Below are 19,422 nucleotides of genomic sequence, written 5' to 3'. Positions count from 1 at the left end.
TTGATTGATTGATTGATTGATTGATTGAGATGGAGTCTTGTTCTGTCGCCCAGGCTTGAGTGCAGTGGCAAGATCTTGGCTCACTGCACCTCCGCCTCCTGAGTTCAAGTGATTCTCCTGCCTCAGCCTCCTGAGTAGCTGGGACCACAGGCATGCACCACCACACCCAGCTAATTTTTGTATTTTTAGTAGAGATAGGGTTTCACCATGTTGGCCAGGCTGGTCTTGAACTCCTGGCCTCAGGTGATCCACCCACCTTGGCCTCCCAAAGTGCTGGGATTACAGGCATGAGCCACTGCGCCCGGCCAAGAGCCACCATTTAATGAGCACTTACTATGTGCGAGACAGACTGAGGGCCACTCAGCCCTGCAGGCTGGTGACCTCACAGATCCTCGTAAGAGTTCGCTGAATGGGCATGCCCTTCAACCCGGTTCACAGATGTAGGGATGGAGTCCCAGCAAGGTCGAGCCACTTGTCCAAGGTCATGCAAAGTGCCGCCTGCCGTCTAACTGCAGAACCGATTCAGACATTCATCCTTGCCAAGCCCTGTCTTGCTGGGAGTCGCTCTGGCAATGAGAACGCCTTGTTGTTTTATTATTTATCTCCAGCTGTGCACCTGGATTTGTTGGGTGACCCGTAAGACATAAAGGATGGAGGAGTCCCACTCCAGGCTGGTGCCTGAGTCCTGATTGTGCGTGGGCCCCCCTGCCCCCCACCCCACCCTGGGGCACTAAAGGCAGATCTGAGCTCTGATTGGCTGGACTGGCTTTGGGTGGGGCTGGTCTAGATGTGGTCGGTCTTGCACATCCACAGACGTGCTCAATGCAGTCACTGCCTGGGCAGTGGAGCTGGTGCTGTCTCTGGCATTCTCCCCAGTGTGGAACAGATTTTATTTGTTCTGCAATAGGATCCGACAGCATCCGGTTTAATGCATGCATGGAGGAAATACCCCTAAACATAGTGTCCCCCTCATCAGAAACAATGGCTAGACACGTGTGAACATTTAGGCGGTGTTGCTTAAGCAAACCAAGCTCTTACGAATGTGGGGAGGGAACATCATTCCCTACAATGATTGTGCCGTGTGAGCTCTGGTTAGAAGGAGAGGGGTCCAGGGTGGGCCCGGGAGGTTCTTGTCCATGCTGAGCCTGGCTCACATCAGGGCAAGATCACCTCCGCCCAAGGTGGGCTTGGGTGGACCTACTGGCCACCTCTCAGGAACTCAGAACAGCACTGGGTGCTTTTGCCTGGGATTTCAACACATCCCTCCAAGAACCTTGCGAGGCAGGGAGCATTGTAATCCCCATTTCACAGGTGAGGCAGCTGAGGCTCTGCTCACCTTGCTTATTCAAGGTCATGTAGCTGTTTTCCTAAATGGAGCCAGGATTAACATGCTGGTCTGGGAACCTTCTGTTCTCTTCCTAGCTGACAAGGAAACTTCACTATCACGGATTCATTAAGACCTTAGATTATATTTTCTCTGATCACAAGGGTAATATGTCGTGATTTCTAAAATAGAGACGTTAGAAAATATAGAGAAAAAGAAAAACATAAAAGTCACTGTGCCCCTATTCAGAGATAAAAGATGTCTATTCTTAGACTAGTGGCTTTCCGACTGGAGCACGCATTAGAATCACCTGGAGGGCTTGTTAAAGACACAGATTTCCTGGCCCCATCCTGAGTGTCTGAGTCGGTAGACCTGGGTAAGGGCTAAGAATTTATGTTTTTAATGATTCCTGGGTGATTCCTTTCTTTGGGACAACTGCTTAGATTAGGGTCTGTCAGCCTCGGCACCATTGGCACTTGGGTCCGGCGGGTTCTCTGCTGCAGGGCTGTCTTGTACACTGCTGGGTGGTTAGCAACGTCCTTAGCCTCTATCCTCTAGATGCCAGAAGCACCTTCCCCCTGAGCTGTGACAGCCAGAAATGTCTCCAGATATTACCAAATGTCCCCTGGGGTGGGGAGCAAAACTGTTCCCAGTGAGCAGTCCTGTTCTATTCTTTTTTTTTTGTATGGATCTCTGAGTGAAAAAATTCACTCTTTTTTTTTTTTTTTTTTTTACCCAAATGTGTTTTAATTATAGCATTAACAAAGATAAAGCAAAATCAGGGAAGTACAAAATAATTACATGCGAGTCTAACAAAATAAACATCATTTGTTCTTAGATTCTATGTACTTCCTCTAAACCTGCTGTTTTTCCAAATATTGGACCTTTTCCTCTTTACTAGTTTTCTTTTTTTTAAATTAAGTATTTATTGATCATTCTTGGGTATTTCTCGGAGAGGGGGATATGGCAGGGTCATAGGATAATAGTGGAGAGAAGGTCAGCAGATAAACACATGAACGCCCTCGCCCTCGCCCTCGCCCTCTCCGTCTCCCTCTCTTCGGTCTCCCTCTCCTTCCTTTTTCGTTCTCCCTCTGTTGCCAAAGCTGGACTGTACTGCCGTGATCTCGGCTCGCTGCAACCTCCCTGCCTCGGGCTCCTGTGATTCTCCTGCCTCGGCCTGCCGAGTGCCTGGGATTGGTTTTTGTATTTTTGGTGGAGACGGGGTTTCGCCGTGTTGACCGGGCTGGTCTCCAGCTCCTGGCCTGGAATGATCTGCCCGCCTCGGCCTTCAGAGGTGCTGGGATTGCAGACGGAGTCCCGCTCACTCAGTGCTCAATGTTGCTCAGGCTGGAGTGCAGTGGCGTGATCTCCGATCGCTACAACCTCCATCTCCCAGCCGCCTGCCTTGGCCTCCTAAAGTGCTAAGATTACAGCCTCTGCCCTGCCGCCACCATGTCTAGGAAGTGAGGAGCACCTCTGCCCGGCCGCCTCCTCTGGGAAGTGAGGAGCACCTCTGCCCGGCCGCCCCCTCTGGGAAGTGAGGAGCGCCTCTGCCCGGCCGCCCCGTCTGGGAGGTGAGGAGCGCCTCTGCCCGGCCACCTTGTCTGGGAGGTGAGGAGCGCATCTGCCCGACCGCCAACCCGTCTGGGAGGAAGTGAGGAGCGCCTCTGCCTGGCCGCCCCGTCTGGGAGGTGAGGAGCGCCTCTGCCCGGCCGCCCCGTCTGGGAGGTGAGGAGGGCCTCTGCCCGGCCGCCCCGTCTGGGAGGTGAGGAGCGCCTCTGCCCGGCCACCTTGTCTGGGAGGTGAGGAGCGCCTCTGCCCGGCCGCCCTGTCTGGGAGGTGTACCCAACAGCTCCGAAGAGACAGCGACTATCGGGAGCGGGCCATGAGGACGATGGCGGTTTTGTTGAAAAGAAGAGGGGGAAGTGTGGGGAAAGGAAGGAGAGATCAGATTGTTGCTGTCTGTGTAGAAAGAGGTGGGCATAGGAGACTCCAGTTTGTTCTGACTAGGAGAAATTCTTCTGCCTTGGGATGCTGTTGATCTATGGCCTTTCCCCCAGCCCCCTGCTCTCTGAAACATGTGCTGTGTCAACTCAGGGTTAAACGGATTAAGGGTGGTGCAAGATGTGCTTTGTTAAACAGATGCTTGAAGGCAGCATGCTCTTTAAGAGTCATCACCACTCCCTAATCTCAAGTACCCAGGGACACAAACACTGCAGAAGGCCGCAGGGACCTCTGCCTAGGAAAACCAGAGACCTTTGTTGATGTGTTTATCTGCTGACCTTCTCTCCACTATTATCCTATGACCCTGCCATATCCCCCTCTCCGAGAAACACCCAAGAACGATCAATAAATACTTAATTAAAAAAATAAAAAAAAAATAAATAATAAAAGAACACATGAACAAAGGTCTCTGGTTTTCCTAGGCAGAGGTCCCTGCGGCCTTCTGCAGTGTTTGTGTCCCTGGGTACTTGAGATTAGGGAGTGGTGATGACTCTTAAAGAGCATGCTGCCTTCAAGCATCTGTTTAACAAAGCACATCTTGCACCGCCCTTAATCCATTTAACCCTGAGTTGACACAGCACATGTTTCAGAGAGCACGGGGCTGGGGGAAAGGCCATAGATCAACAGCATCCCAAGGCAGAAGAATTTCTCCTCCAGTCCTGTTCTATTCTTGTTTTCTTTTTTTGTTGTTTCTTTTTGAGACGGAGTGTCGCTCTGTCACCCAGACTGGAGTGCAGTGTTGTGATTTTGGCTCACTGCAACCTCTTCCTCCCGATTTCAAGTGCTTCTCCTGGCTCAGCCTCCTGAGTAGCTGAGATTACAGGCTCCCGCCACCACATCTGGCTAATTTTTGTATTTTTAGTAGAGACAGGGTTTTGCCATGTTGGCCAGGCTGATCTTGAACTCCTGACCTCAGGTGATCCACCCATCTTGGCCTCCCAAAGTGCTGGGATTACAGGCGTGAGCCACCGCACCTGGCTTCTATTCTTGTTTTCCATGTCCATTTATATTCGCACAGAGAGACACTCCTCCATCACACACATGCACATATACACATGAACACATGCAGAACAAACATGCAGAACACACACAAACATACATACATATTTTTCTTTGAGAATAATGTCAAACTATAAATACAGTTTTATAACTTGCTCTTTTTCACCTAACAACACATTGCCAATTAACTCAGCAATTAGCTTTGCTGGCAGCAAAGAGAAATAGGTTTTCTGCACAGACGATGCGGGAAGCATCACTGAGAGCCTAATGTGTCTCTGGGCCAGGAAGCGGGCAGCGGAGGGGGCACCTTTCAGATCCACCATCCTCTCCTCGGTGCAGGTGCAGGAACCTCCAACTTCGGGCAGGTGTGTCCACCTCTTACAAAGCTCTCTGTCTGGCTTCCAAAAGCTCTGGACTTAGCTTGTAAGAAAAATGAGTCATTTGACAACATGGTTGTGAACTAGGACAGAGGTGCTCAGGGATGCAGGGCTGTTCTCTCCAGCCTTGCACCGTCTTCCCCCCTGAGTGGGTTCTAGAGGTGGACCAAGAGACCCCAAGCTGGTGCAGAGTGAGTGTCCCCGGCTGTCCCCTGTTTGCCTGGGGGTGGCCAGGCTGGGACTGCATCAGGCAATGGCTGTGGCTATTGTCAGGCAGGCAGGCTGCCCACCACACAGGCATGACAAAGGCCCTGGAGGGGGTTCCTGGGGCTGTCTATGGGATGCTGGCTTTTGCTATTCCAGTTATCCCTGAGGTCTCCTTGGCTGTCAGCCTCATGGTTCATTGTCTCCAAGCCAGGAATCGGCCACTGCTCACTGCCCTGAGTGGGGTCTGGTCTTTGGGCTCAGTGTTAGGGTAGTTGCTGGAAACTGTGAGGCCGGCTGGGCAGGAATGTTGCAAAGAGAATGCAAGGAAGATGAGAGGGCCAGGTTGCGACCCTCATCGCTGCCTCTCCTGACACCCTCTCCTCCCTCATCCTGCCCTTGCTAAAGTAGTTTGGGGGGAATTGACTCAGCCTCCAGGGATGGGCCCTGACGGGTCTAAACAATCCATGTGATGCCGTCCTCTGTCCCATGGGGTTTCTGTGCCAGAGCTGCATGGGCATCTAGTGTGTGCCTCTCCTCCCAACTGTGTAGTCAGGTTAGTGGCTTGAAATCAGCCATGGGGTGGCCGTGCGTGGTGGCTCACACCCATAATCCCAGCACTCTGGGAGGCCTAGGCTGGTGGATCACCTGAGGTCAGGAGTTCGAGACCAGCCTGGCCAACATGGCGAAACCCTGTCTCTACTGAAAATACAAAAAGTAGCCTGGTGTGGTGGCAGGTGCCTGTAATCCCAGCTACTCGGGAGGCTGAGACAGGAGAATCACTGGAAATGGGGAGGTGGAGGTTGCAGTGAGCCGAGATTGCGCCACTGCATTCTAGCCTGGGCAACAGAGCAATACTGAGTCTCAAAAAAAAAAAAAAAAAAAAAAAAAAAAAAAATCAGCCATGGGGAGAGTGTTTACACCACAGAAAATGGCACATGCTACAAATTAGAGCTTTTCCTCACACCCGTCCCCACCCCAGAGAGCTGGCTTACCTACACACCACTGACCCTCTCCTACTAATTTTGATCAAGGAGCCAGGCAGCCAGCTGCTGCTGGTGGCCACTGCACGACCACAGAGGGCTGACGGCAGGAGGACAGTGCAGATAGACAGAAAGAGCATGGCTGATGATGACATGTCTGATCATGCCTCACCTCTGGACTTTTTGGTTACATTTTTCCCGCATTCTTGAGAGCATCCTAAATGCTGCACCCTGGCCCTGGGGTGATTGACAGAAGGCAATACAAATGCCAGGTGAGGACCTTTAGCCCCAGGCCACTGTGGAGCAAGCAGAGCTGTTTTTGTCAAAGAGCAAAATTCTCTAGCCTGTGAGTGTTGCCGGGTGGACCTTCCCCTTCCTCCTGCCTCCCGAGGGGATGCTGCCCCAAAAGGGTCCATTTCTCAGTCTCCCCTGCCCTTAGAGATGAGCCCTGTTTTTGCCCTTTTGTGATATAAAGTTAGAAGGATGGGAAAGAGAAGAGAGGAAAGAGAGGAGAGAGGAGACAGCGAGAAGCAGGAGGCCAGGGACACCCACAGGCTATGGAGGGGCGATTTCACAACATGGGAGTTCCTTTGTTGTTTTCTTTTCTTTCTTTCTTTTTTTTTTTCTTTGAGACGGAGCCTCGCTCTGTTGCCCAGGCTGGAGTGTAGTGGTGCGATCTCGGCTCACTGCAACTTCTGCCTCCTGGGTTCAAGCAATTCTCCTGCCTCAGTCTCCCGAGTAGCTGGGATTACCGGTGCCTGCCACCACACCCGGCTAATTTTTGTATTTTTAGTAGAGATGGGGTTTCACCATGTTGGCCAGGCTGGTCTAGAACTCCTGGCCTCAAGTGATCTGCCTGCCTGGGCCTCCCAAAGTGCTGGGATTACAGTCATGAGCCACCGCACCCAGCCTCTTTTTTTTTTTGAGAGGGAGTCTCACTGTGTTGCCCAGGCTGGAGTGCAGCGGTGTGATCTAGGCTCACTGCAACCTCTGCCTCCTGGGTTCAAGCGATCCTCTTGCCTCAGTCTCCCAAGTAGCTGGGACTATAGGCACGCGCCACCATGCCTGGCTAATTTTTGTATTTTTAGTAGAGACGGGGTTTCACCCTGTTGGCCAGGCTGGTCTGGAACTCCTGGCCTCAAGTGATCCACCCTCTCGGCCTCCCAAAGTGCTGGGATTACAGGTGTGAGCCACCATGCCCCCGGCCACCTTTGTTGTTTTCTGAGGATATTTTAACAACTTCTGGAACACAAATCTGGCTCTGCACAGTGGCTGGATTGGGCAACGTGAGTCCACTGATGTCCCTGCTGCCCCAGGGGCTCTGGTATCTGGGGCAGAGGTGGGACTGGACGGGTCTGAGCAGGATTTTGGCCAATTCCCCTGGGACTTTCCCAGAAAAGAACTGATGGACCCAGGTAGCCAGGGGCAACAATTCCATAGCTAGAGAAACCAAAGTGCTTTGAATTTTTTTTCCCTTGGGACGTCTCTCAATCCTATTCATAAGCTTTGGTCTCTTTTGTACAGAAGAATGTGGAGTGAAGCAGAATACAGTGATCTAGGGAAAAAAAGGAAACAGGGCAATTTTAGCCCAATTTTTCTGGAGAGAATGGAGACCATGCTTTTGGTATTGTCTGGGAGGGCGCACACTATCAGCGGCCTTGGACCAGGCTGGGAAACGTGTCCAATCAGCGGAGCCCTCAGGGGCTTGTGCTAGTCTTTGAAGAAAGCCCTTTGGAGCCGGCTTCTCGCCCGGTTGTGCTGGGGAAGCAGAATTCTCAAAGGTCACGTCGCCCTCCCGCTGCCTAGTGCTGGGGGAGGATCCTCTCTTACTCCCTCTGCAGCATCTGGAAACGGCCTCCTCATGGCCTCTGAGATGTTTTCTCTCTCCTGGGGGTTGGGGCTCACTTCCTCCCCTTGATGTCTCCCCGTAGGTTCTGTCCTTGGCTCTTTTGCCTCCAGGGGCTTCCTCGGCAATTTCACCTGTTCCATGGTTTCAGTGATCCTGTTTCTCTGGAATGTGGGTGGACAGCCTTGGGAAGCTGTGAATTCTCCAGCACCAAAACTGTCTTCCCTGAAAGGGACATAAAGCCACTCCCCACAGGGCTGGGGAGACTTGGGGACACTGAAGAGCAGGGGTCTCAAACTGCAGTGCTGGAAAGGGCCAGGCAGGTGTGCAGAGGAGAGGCCTGGACCAGGAGGGAGGGGCAGGGTGCAGTCGGCTGGACGGAGAGTGCCCGGGTACCGGGCGAGGATGGCTGAGCTCCAGCTGCCCTGTGGAGATGAGGAGCCTCAGCGGGGCCAGTGCAATGGCACTTACCCACAGGGATGCTGATGCAAATAAGCACGAGCCTCTTACACGGCACCTGACGTGCAATAGGAGGCCTCCTGTTTTAAATTAAAAAAAAAAAAAAATTCGAGATGGGGTCTTGTTCTGTTGCCCAGGCTGGAGTGCAATGGTGCAATCTCGGCTCACTGTCGCCTCGATCTCCTGGGCTCAAGCAATCCTCCCATCTCAGCCTCCTGAGTAGCTGAGACTATAGGCATGCACCACCATGCCTGGCTAATTTTTTGTATTTTTTTTTTTTAGAGTTGGGGTCTCACTATGCTGCCCAGGCTGGTCTTGAACTCCTGGGCTCAAGTGATCTGCCTGCCTTGGCTTCCCAGAGTGTTGGGATTACAGGCGTGAGCCACTGTGCATGGCTCCAGAAGCTTCCTGATTCTTCCACATTGATCTCTCCCTCCTCTGAATGGTTGTCATGGTGTTGTGACCCTCATGTGGTCCTGATCACACATTTCTCAGGTGATGGGATGTATCAGTTAGCTACTGGACAATAGTGTCATGTAACAAATGGTCCCCAAACTCAGTGGCTTAGAACAATGGTGATTTGTTCTCATGATTTTGTGGATTGGTTGGAGCTTGGCTGGTGCAGGCTTCTGACTGTGGCAGCTCAGGCAGCTCCACTTTTCCCTGCTGGTCTGTGGCTCAGGGGGGCAGTGGAGCTCCACGGGTCTCTCATCCTCCTTGCTCAGCTGGGACATGCTTCTTTCAGAGCAGAACAGGTTTCTTGGCACCTGGCAGGTGGTCACTTTTGCTTATCTGCCATTGGCCAAAGCAAATCCCATGGACAACCTCAAAGTCAAGGAGCAGGGAAGTACCCACTGCCCATGACAAGGTCACAGCAAGGGTGTGATCGCTGTAGGAGGTGGTGAGTTGGGACTTCAGCCCCGCCCCGCCCACAGGGATAGAAACAGTCTGTTTTAGGTGAGTGCCTTTTTGCACTGGCTGACTCATGGGGACAGGACCCTTCCTGAATGGCCCTGGGACCCTGTTGAGAGCCATCTCTGGGGGAGAGGTTCCAGCAGCCCAAGTGACATATTAGCAAGAATTCGAGCCAGCATTTCTGTGCATAAGGGTAGGGAGTGAGTGGGGAGAAGGGCCTAGCAGGGCAGTGTGGTGCATGCAGTAGGTGCCTACTCAGTGTTTGATGGAGGAATGTAGACTGTCTTCTGTCCAGGAGTGAGGGAAGCAGATTTTCTCTGGGTTGAGGCAGGGAGGAGGCCAGGGGTGGAGGCCTGGGGGGCTTTGATGTCCCTTTCTTGCCCCCAGGAAGCACTGCTGACTCCCACAGAGAGCAGAAAAAGAGTAGGTTAACAAAAGGAGTTTATATTTGGTCTTGAAATGTATTCCTTCAGGGGTTTCTTTTGTTCTCCAGCAAGTCAGTTCCTTTTCAGTATTTCCTTTCATTTTGTTTTAGATTTATCTTTCTATAAATAGCATGACTGGAATGAGACTTTTATTGAGGTACAACTCTAGCACAGTGTGCAAAATGCATCGCTCTTAAGAGGACAACTTGATTGCGGGTGACCACACCCATGCCCATGAAGCCAACACCCGCATCAAGGCCTAGGACGTGCCTTGCCCCCCGGGGAGGCCCCTCATGCCCCTCCCAGAGGGAAGCTCCATTCTGACTTCTATTGCCATTGTGTGTGTTCCACTGTCTGTTCTGGAACTTCATCGCCGCCGAATCCCACAGGATATGCTCTTTTGTGTCTGCCTGTTTTCTTCTACTGTTAGTGAGATTCCTCCGTATTACTGTGTGTAGCAGTAGTTTGCTCTTTTTTCCTGGTTCTGTAGTAGTCCATTGCATGAATATGTCATTACGTATCCATTCTACCGTTGATGGATGTTTGGGTGGTTTTCAGTTTGGGGCTATATTAAGTAACACTGCTATGAACATTCTTGTACATGTCTTTTGGTGGGAAATATGCACTCATTTCTCTTGCATATTTGCTTAGGAGTGGAAATGCTGGATCATAGGGTGGACGTATGTCTAGCTTTAGTAGATAGAGAGAGAAAATGGTTTTCCAAAGTAGTTGTATATAATGGGATTTTCTCGGTCCATCCCTCCCTCCCTCTCTTCTTCCCTCCTTCCCTCCCTCCCTTCCTTCTTCTCTCCTTCCCTCCCTCTCTTTCTTTCCTTCCTTCTGTCTTCCCCAATTTGAACTTCCAAGTTAAAAGGGGAATTTAGCACATTCACATTTATTGTGACAATTGATATATTTGTTTTTATCCTTTTCATCTTATTTTATGGTTACTATTTGTAACAGAAATCACCGAGTTGAAGCACCGAGAGAGTCATCCAAGGAATTGGGTGCTTACACGATGCTTACAACAACTGGAGGAGGAGGTTTGGCGCCGAGCTTTCAGGAGTGACTGACTGCCACCTCAGAACTGGCCTGAAAGGGAATTGCTATTTCTGGCACAGCCGGGAACCTGGGGACTCAGCCCACCACCGTCCCAGAGGCTGGCCCAGGGCCACACCATCCCTGCTGGACGCAGGGGTCAGAATGCAGCTGCCACAACCGTGGGCTCCAGGACCCCATGGCTTAACCCAGCAGATGAAGCTGGATGCTGCCTCTGCCCTGGGACCTTGGATCCTCACCACCCTCCACATTTGCATTTTTTAAATAACCTTGTTTAAACCTCGAATTCTCTCTTACTAATCCAAGTTAACTATGAAAACTACCCAACCCCCTAAGATTTCACTTGGCCGCTCTGCCTACACCACCTCAAAAGAGAAGCCTAGAACTTTTACTTCCCTTCCCTTGCTCCCTTGCTGCTGCCCCCAACTCGACGTCTGAGTTTTGCAGATGCACCGAGAATGTTCAGTTCCAGTCTCAGCCCATTTATTATTATATTTTATCTTCTTTTTGTTTTTTCAGATGGAGTCTTGCTCTGTCGCCCAGGCAGGAGTGCAGTGGTGCAATCTCAGCTCACTGCAACCTCCGCCTCCCGGGTTCAAGAGATTCTCCTGCCTCAGCCCCCTGAGTAGCTGGGATTACAGGTGTCTGCCACCACGCCCGGATAATTTTTGTATTTTTGGTAGAGACGGGGTTTTGCCATGTTGGCCGGGCTAGTCTTGAACTCCTGACCTCAGGTGATCCACCCACCTCGGCCTCCCAGAGTGGTTGGGATTACAGGCGTGAACCACCATGCCTGGCCATACATTTTGTCTTATAGTATGTTTCCCGCCTTTCAATCATCCTTCCTTTAATTACATGACATTTCTCGGGCACATTGTCATCCATGGAAATGTAATCAAACACACTTTGGCGCTGGCTGCTATTTCCTGTGTTCTGTCTTCCACTCTTTTGAGACTTTTGTTCCAATTTGATTTTTAACTTGTTAGAGGGTTTTCTGGTCTGCTTCCCTTGGTTTCTTTTCCTGGTCTGCTGCCTTTTCTCACTAGTTGGCAAATTGGTGCTCTCCCTTCTCACTTCCAGGGATGCAAATGAGAAGTCTGCCTGTCTGTTGTCGCAGGGCCCTTTCTGGCTGGAAGCTCCAAAGACTTCTCTTTATCCTGGAGCTCAGACGTCTCACCAGGTGTGTATTTTGTATTCATCACGGCTGCCTGGAGTCCTTTCAGATCACAAGACTCACGTCTCTCTTCTACTCTATTATTTCTTAAATTACTATATCTCCTTTTGTTCCTTTCTCTTCTTTTAGAAACGCTATTCCTTACAATTTAGGGTCCTAGATCTGATTCTTCAGCCTCTTACCTTTTGATTCTTGCCTTCATTTCTCTGTGTTTGTGTCCGATGTCATGGGCGAGCTCTTCCATCTGATCTGCCAGAATGCAGCTTTTGTTCTCTAGCGGATCTTTCCTCCCTTCATGTCCTGGATTGATTCTTTAATTCTGGAAATCATGTGTGTGCTGAGCTCTCAGGAGCCTTGCTGTGTGTTGTGTGCAGAGGAGGCCCTAGTCCGGCCAGGTGGTTCCTTTGCCACCTGCCCAAAGCAACGATTTCCTTGGCATCTATGCGGGTGGAGTGACAGAAGCATGACAGCTGGCTCAAACCTGCAGGGAGTAGAAGACATGGGCAGGGGGCAACCCACTTGGCCACACTGGGACCCTTCACCGAGATGTGCCTTGGGAGGGCCATTTGTACTCTCAGATCTTGGCTGTAGGAGCAGAAGGCCAGTGGCAAAAGCTATACGGACCCCAAAGAAGCCATGACCCCAATGCCCATATCAGACGTGGCCAAGTTGGTTGATGCAGAAAGAGCCAGTGCGGCGCAAAGAGCAAAGAAAAGTTCTGCTTAGAGAGGAAGATCAGGACCCAGTCAAGGAGTGAGTCCTTTATGTGGGAGGAAGAGCCAAATGGATATGTGGTTACCAGAGGGGAACTGTGGCAAGGACAGTGCTCAGTGTCCACTAAACCTGACTCATTTTCTTTCTTTCTTTCCTTCCTTCCTTCCTTCCTTCCTTCCTTCTTCCTTCCTCCCTCCCTTCCTCCCTCCCTCTCTTCCTCACTCCCTCTCTTCCTTCCTTTCTTCCTTTCTTTCTTCTCTTTCTTTTCTTGTTTTTGTTTTCTTGAGATAGGGTCTCACTCTGTCACCTCGGCTGGAATGCAGTGGCATGCTCTTGGTTCACTATGGCCTCGACCTCCTGGGCTCAAGCCATCCTCCCACCTCAGCTGGGCCTGAAAGGGAATCACTATTTCTGGCACAGCCAGGAACCTGGGAACTCAGCCCACCACCGTCCCAGAGGCTGGCCCAGGGCCACACCATCCCTGCTGGACGCAGGGGTCAGAATGCAGCTGCCACAACCGTGGGCTCCAGGACCGCGTGGCTTAAGCCAGCAGATGAAGCTGGATGCTGCCTCTGCCACCTGAGTGGCTGGAACTACAGGTGCACTCCATCATGCCTGGCTAATCTTTTGTTTTGTTTTGTTTCATTTTTTTAATAGAGATGGGGTCTTGCTGTGTTTCCCAGGCTGGTCTTGAACTCCTGGGTTCAAGTGATCCTCCTGACTCAGTCACCCAAAATGTTGGGATTACAGGTGTGAGCCACATTGCCCGGCTAAATCTGGTTCATTTTCTTCCTGACACACAAACTACAGTTCCCAGCTTCTCCTGCAGCTGGCTAGGTCCCTGTGGCCATGTGACCTGTTCTAGCCAATCAAATATGGGCAGAAGGAACATGTGCTCCTTCCATGGCATTCCTATGTGCTGTGATCTGGAAGGCCACATGTTGAGGATGGTAGGGCTCCACGATGGAGGGATCTCAGGTTTCAAAGTCACTGCAATGCCAGAGAACTGCATGGGAGAAGCACCCAACCAAGAACATTCATATTGAACTTGCATGAGCAAGAGATAAACTTGTGTTAAACTACAGGTTTGGAGCGTGCTTGTTATGGCAGCTAACCTATGCTGACTAATACAGAAGTCTTTCCTGGAAGCCCCCTGGCAGACCTGCCTAGCCAGCTCATTGATGGGAACTGGGTGCATGCTCCTCACTGAGTCAGTGGCAGGTGAGATTGATATCCAAACCATATCAAGGTCTGCCAGCAGGAAGAAGGTGGGAATTGATTCAGGGTAGGCAACCACAAGCAGCTGCCATATTAGTGAGGCTGAATAGCGTTTTATATATTTATTGGCTAATTCCACACTTGTTTTGACAATTGCCTCTTCATGTCCTTTGCCTGTTTGTCTGCCACGTTTGGGGTATCCACTGACTTCTGCTATGGAAGCAGAAGACGCCAGGGGCCCACTTTCCTAGCCTCCCTTGCAGGCTGCAGGCTTATGATTAAAGATCTGCCATTCAGAGGCTCTGCCTCAGAAATGGGATTGAAAGCTAATGGCCAGAGGTAGCAGAAGCCATGCAGACTTGATTCCAGAGAGAGTGAAAGCAATGACAGCTGATCCGTGGCAGTGCCCAGGACCCAGTAAAAAGGTAGCCATGGTGTCTTTACCGGACCAGCTGGAGCACAATTTCTGTTCCTGTCTGGGAGGCCTGCAAGCCTGGTTCCCCAGGCCACCCAGAAAGTCTGTGGTGGTACTTGATACTCATCCCTTTTCTGCTTAAATCAGCCAAGGTCAGTTTCTGTTGCCTGCGAGAAAAAACCTATCATATTAACCCTCCGTCTGTATTATCTGTTACAAATCTTTTTTCCAGTTGTCAGTAGTCTTTCAACCATACATACATATACGTGTGTATATATATATATAGTTGTATAGTTATATATAAAATATATAATAGCTTTCTCAGAGAGAAGTTTGAGATTCTCATGCAGCCGCATAGATCAACCATTTAGTTTCTGGTTTTCAGGTCATGTTTATTTATTTATTTATTTATTTATTTATTTATATTTATTTATTTATTTATTTTTGAGACAGAGTCTTGTTTTTTCGCCTAGGCTGGAGTGCAGTGGTACAATCACGGCTCACTGCCTCTTGGTTTGAAGCAATTCTCCTGCCTCAGCCTCCTGAGTAGGTGGGATTACGGGCGCCCACCACCACATCTGGCTAATTTTTGTATTTTTAATAGAGATGGGGTTTCACCACGTTGGTTGGCCAGGCTGGTCTCGACTCTGACCTCAAGTGATCCGCCCACCTTGGCCTTCCAAAGTGCCTGGCCTCAGGTCATGTTTAAAAAGGCTTTTCTTAATCCAAGATAAATATATTCAATTAAGTTAAAAAATTTAAGTTGTTATTGGATTCAAATATTAATATTTAAGTATTTTGTTTAAACATATACATAATTTAAAAATTCAAACACTACCACTAGGCTTAAAATTATATAAATAAAAAAGAGTTATCTGCTCCATTTCTCTGATTCCCAAAACCCCCTCATTAGGGGCACCGACTTTCAGTTTTTGAGTAGATGTTTCATCTTTTTCTTTCTTTCTTCTTTTTTTTTTTTTCGAGATGGAGTTTTGCTCTTGTTGCCCAGGATGGAGTGCAATGGTGCGATCTTGGCTCACTGCAACCTCCACCTCCTGGGTTCAGGCGATTCTCCTGCCTCAGCCTCCTGAGTAGCTGGGACTACAGGCATATGCCACCATGCCTGGCTAATTTTTGTATTTTAGTAGAGATGGAGTTTCACCTTGTTGGTCAGACTGGTCTTGAATTCCTGACCTCAGGTGATCCACCTGCCCCGGCCTCCCAAAGTGCTGGGATAACAGGCATGAGCCACTGCGCCTGGCCTCATCTTTTTCTTAACCCTTCATTTCTAAGTGACATGGCTTCTACTCTTAATTCCTGATTTTCTTCACTTGCTGATCTCGGATTTGAGATCTCACTTGCTACCATGAAAAATGAGACTTTATTTTCTTACCATCCACACTTCCATTATCTGTCACTGCTCAGCCTCTTTTAGATCTATGGGCCCCCTCTGTCTTTTCTTTTCTTTTCTTTTCTTTTCTTTTCAGATGGAGTCTTGCTCACTGCAACCTCCGCCTCCCGGGTTCAAGCGATTCTCCTGCCTCAGCCTCCGGAGCAGCTGGGATTACAGGTGCACACCACCACATCCGGCTAATTTTTGTATTTTTAGTAGAGAAGTGGTTTCACCATGTTGGCCAGGCAGGTCTGGAACTCCTGACCTCAAGCCCACCTCAGCCACCCAAAATGCTGGGATTACAGGCAAGAGCCACTGCACCCCGCCTGTGTTTTTCTTTTCTTTATAAAAGTTGAGATACACTAGCTGTATCTAGTTTTGGGATGTGCATGATAATTGGATACATTCCTATAATCAAATCAGGGTAATTGGGATGTCCATCATCTTAAATATTTATCTTTTCCTCGTGCCAGGAACATTAGGATTATTCTTTTCTAGCAATTTTGAAGTGTACAATCAATTAATGTCACCCTACTGATCTATTGAACACCAGATGTTATTTCTTCTATCTAAGTGTGTATTTGTATCCACTCATCAACCTTTCTTCATCCCCTCCTTTCCCCCTCCCCTTACTGGCCTCTAGTAAGCAGGTTGCTGTTGCAAATTATGTATTAAAGAAACTGGTGCTTTGTCCTATGGTTGCCTGCAGTCTGGATTTTGCTGGTCACGTCCCCTTAGCTTTGTTGAGCAGGCTCCCGGGTCCCTGTATTTCTTGTAATTTGATAGTTGGCAAACTTTTTCCGTAAAGAGCCAGAGAGTAAATATTTTAGGCTTTGTGGGCCATAACAGTCTCTGTGGCAATTCCTCAACTCTGCTGTCACAGCGAGGCCGCAGCCAGAGACAACATGTAAACAGCGGAGCAGGGCTCCGTTCCCACAGCGCGGGATCTGGGTCCCAGTTTGCACAGCCCTGAGTCGAGAGTGGATCTGATCCAGGTCTGATGCAGCATTTCAATGGTGATGCCGCAGCCTTCCACACCGCGGCACTTAACACCCCATTGTTCCCAATTGCATTTTAACTCAAAAAATACAAAAAGAGATCAAAACTGAAAGTGCAGTTTCCTCATGGTCCCACCACATTTTGGAGAAGTGTATAAATGGAGAAGTGAAAGCTCCGTCTTCTGCCCCTTCCCCATGAGAGAGCCTCTATTAACAGCCAGGTCAGTTTCTTCCAGACTGTTAACATCCGTGTGAGCGCACATGTCTACACTGTGTGGAGCCCGCCTGCTTCCTGCCCCGCAGGCGTGTCTGCTGTGGGAAGGCTGGAGTTCTGACCTTCCCCCTCCCCTTCTGGGTGACAGGTGGCTCAGTTCTCTTCCCTGCTACGTTCAAGACCAGGTGGGGGGAGGGGGTAAATGTCACTATTCCCCTGCCTGCCACTGTGGAGAGGGGAGACCTTGCCCCTTTTCTGAATTTTTCCTTACCCCTTTCCTTGGAATAAAGCAAACACCAGACCCAAATGGATTTTAAGTGACACTTTCCCAAGAGTCTGGAGAGGGGACAGACTGGACGTGGTTTGTCCTGCCTGAGCCGACTCACCTGCTTACGAGGGCAGGGGCAGGCTGGGGTGGGGCTCATGCGCCCCGGAAGCACCCTGGCTCCTCGCTCTCCCATGCCTCTCCCTTTATGTCCTCTGCTGTCCAGCGCCTGGGCCCCGGCCCTCCCTGGGCCACCATCCTGCCCTGCCCCAGTCCTGGCTCTCCAGTCCCTTTCGGGGACTCACCCCTGGCACCCACTAGATGGCGCTCCCGGCCACTCAGCTCCCCCTGCCTCGGTTTGGGTGGTGCTGGATGTCGGGAGCACTGGCCTCTGCTCTGCTGATTTGCAGGTGGGAGTGCAGGGTGAGCCCGGTGCAGGGGATAGGAGGTGGGGGAGTCGAGAGCTGGAGTCAGGCGCCGCTCACGCTGGGATGACGGGGTGTTAACCTCAGACTCTGGGTCCCTTTGGGCCGAAGCTTTAAGAAAACAGGGGCAGCGAGTCCGGCGTCCCAAGGAGCCTTGCCAAGCTGGGCATGGAGAACGGGCCTCCTGGATGGCCACCCGCCCAGCTACCAAAGAGGCCGGAGAGCTGGAGCCGGGACTTGGAGGATCTTCTTCAGAGAGGCAGGAGGGCGGTCCGAACGTGCCCCCACCCCTGACCTCAAGCCCGTGTGGAGAGGGCCAACAGAGCCTCTTGGAGAGCTGGATTTGCGTCCTCTGCAGCTTGGGGGACACGTCGTTGATGGTGACTGACACGCCCCAGAGATAGTGACGTGGTGATTAAGAGTGACAGCCTGAGGGAGCTGAGCCCAGTATGGCTGGTCTGGCAGCTGCTGTCAGTGTCGCGACCCCACCCCACTTCCCTGGCTCCCTGCCTCCTTCGCTGGAGAAGCATCCTCAGCCAAAGGAGCCACAATACCTGGTACGTTCAGGGGACGCCCACAGCCCACGGCCAACTGTACAAAAGGCTGTTCCCTCGCCTGCCTCTAGATGGCGATTCCTCCGCCCCAGGGCCCCCTGCTTATCTGCCAGAGCTGTATTTACCCTGGGACCACGCCTTTACCGAGTCCTTTCTCCTTCCCCGCCCCTCTGCCCTCACATCCTGGGGGGCTTGTCCCGATGAGCCCTCCCCTAGTAAATCCCTGTCTTGGGTTCTGCTTTCAGACAGCTGAAGGCAGGGAACACCAGGAGGGGCCCCAGGAAGCTGGCCCCAAGGACGGGATGCTGCGGGAGGATGCCCCGCTGTCACCTGGTGACTGGAGCCCGTTGCGGGAGGCCCTTGGCACGAGGTGGCAGAGCAGCTGCTCAGGCCTCCGCCTGTGGTCACCTGGGACAGGACTCAGGTGGACGGGGATGCCCGGCTCTTTTAATATCACTGATGTTGACAGACAGATGGGAAAATAGCCGTGAGAAGGACGTGGAGTGGGGAGGCTGTCACTGAACACTACTGACACTTAGAAGAGGGAAAATGACAAGTTCAGGGCCACGGATCACCAATTTGAAGCAAAGTCAGGATTCCTTGGCAGAATTTAATGAAATGCTTCTCTTCTATAGCCAGGGGTCAGAGGGCAGAAGACAAGGTGCAGGACTTCAGAGAAGGCCAAATTTCCAGCCCAGGGAAGTCCCTTCTCCAAAGTCAGGGCCCCAAGGGGGAGGGTGGGGTCCCTGATATCTGAGATGGACTATCTGGGGAGACACTCTTGAGACATTGAACCCCCAGATTCTCATGTACCTCCTGGCCTACAGAAGTGACCCATTCCCTCTGTTGGAAGACAGAGGTCCTCCCTTGCTTAAAGACCATGCAGAAACTAAGGGAAGGGACCTTACAAGACAAGGAGTTCCTCTCTCCAGAGTCTGTCCCCACCTCCCATCCTGACCACCAGGCTCAAAGCTGGATCATATCTCAGCATGACCTGACCAAGGATGTGCTTTGCATGCCAGGGACCAAGAGGAATTAACAAGCAGAGGAGTGGCGGGAGCAAGCCAGCAGGGACCAGCCGGGTCTGGAGAATATTCCTAGATGTGGACTCTGAAGGTTCTGGATCAAGGGAGGCTGCATAGAAGCTGGAGACTGGAGAGTTAATTAGTACAGAAAGACTCCCTAACCCCTAAAAAGGCCCTGGGAAGATTCTAATATGTTGCTTGGGAGGGTTCTTTTTTTTTGAAACAGAGTCTCTCTCTGTCGCCCAGGCTGGAGTGCAGTGGTGTGATCTTGGCTCTGCAACCTCCACTTCCCAGGTTCAAGCGATCCCTCTGTCTCAGCCTCCTGAGTACCTGGGACTACAGGCATGCACCACCATGCCCAGATAATGTATTTTTTTTTTTTTTTTTTAGTGGAGATGGGGTTTTGCCATGTTGGCCAGGCCGGTCTCGAAC

The 19,422-nt window shown here is 50.9% G+C and overlaps 1 pseudogene across 1 annotated transcript; it reads left to right on the top strand.

The window, feature by feature from the left end:
* Nucleotides 1-17,372: 17,372 nt before the first annotated feature.
* Nucleotides 17,373-18,836, top strand: LOC129008794 (uncharacterized; annotated as a pseudogene). Its single transcript, XR_008492579.2, has 2 exons — nt 17,373-17,968; nt 18,211-18,836. The product of XR_008492579.2 is annotated as an uncharacterized LOC129008794 (transcript).
* The last annotated feature ends 586 nt before the right edge of the window (nt 18,837-19,422 follow it).

Source organism: Pongo pygmaeus, chromosome 9, assembly GCF_028885625.2.
Source record: "Pongo pygmaeus isolate AG05252 chromosome 9, NHGRI_mPonPyg2-v2.0_pri, whole genome shotgun sequence".
In the NCBI taxonomy this organism is placed as follows: Eukaryota; Metazoa; Chordata; class Mammalia; order Primates; family Hominidae; genus Pongo; species Pongo pygmaeus.
Note: the sequence above shows the minus strand (reverse complement) of the source record. Positions and strands in the feature narration are given on the sequence as shown.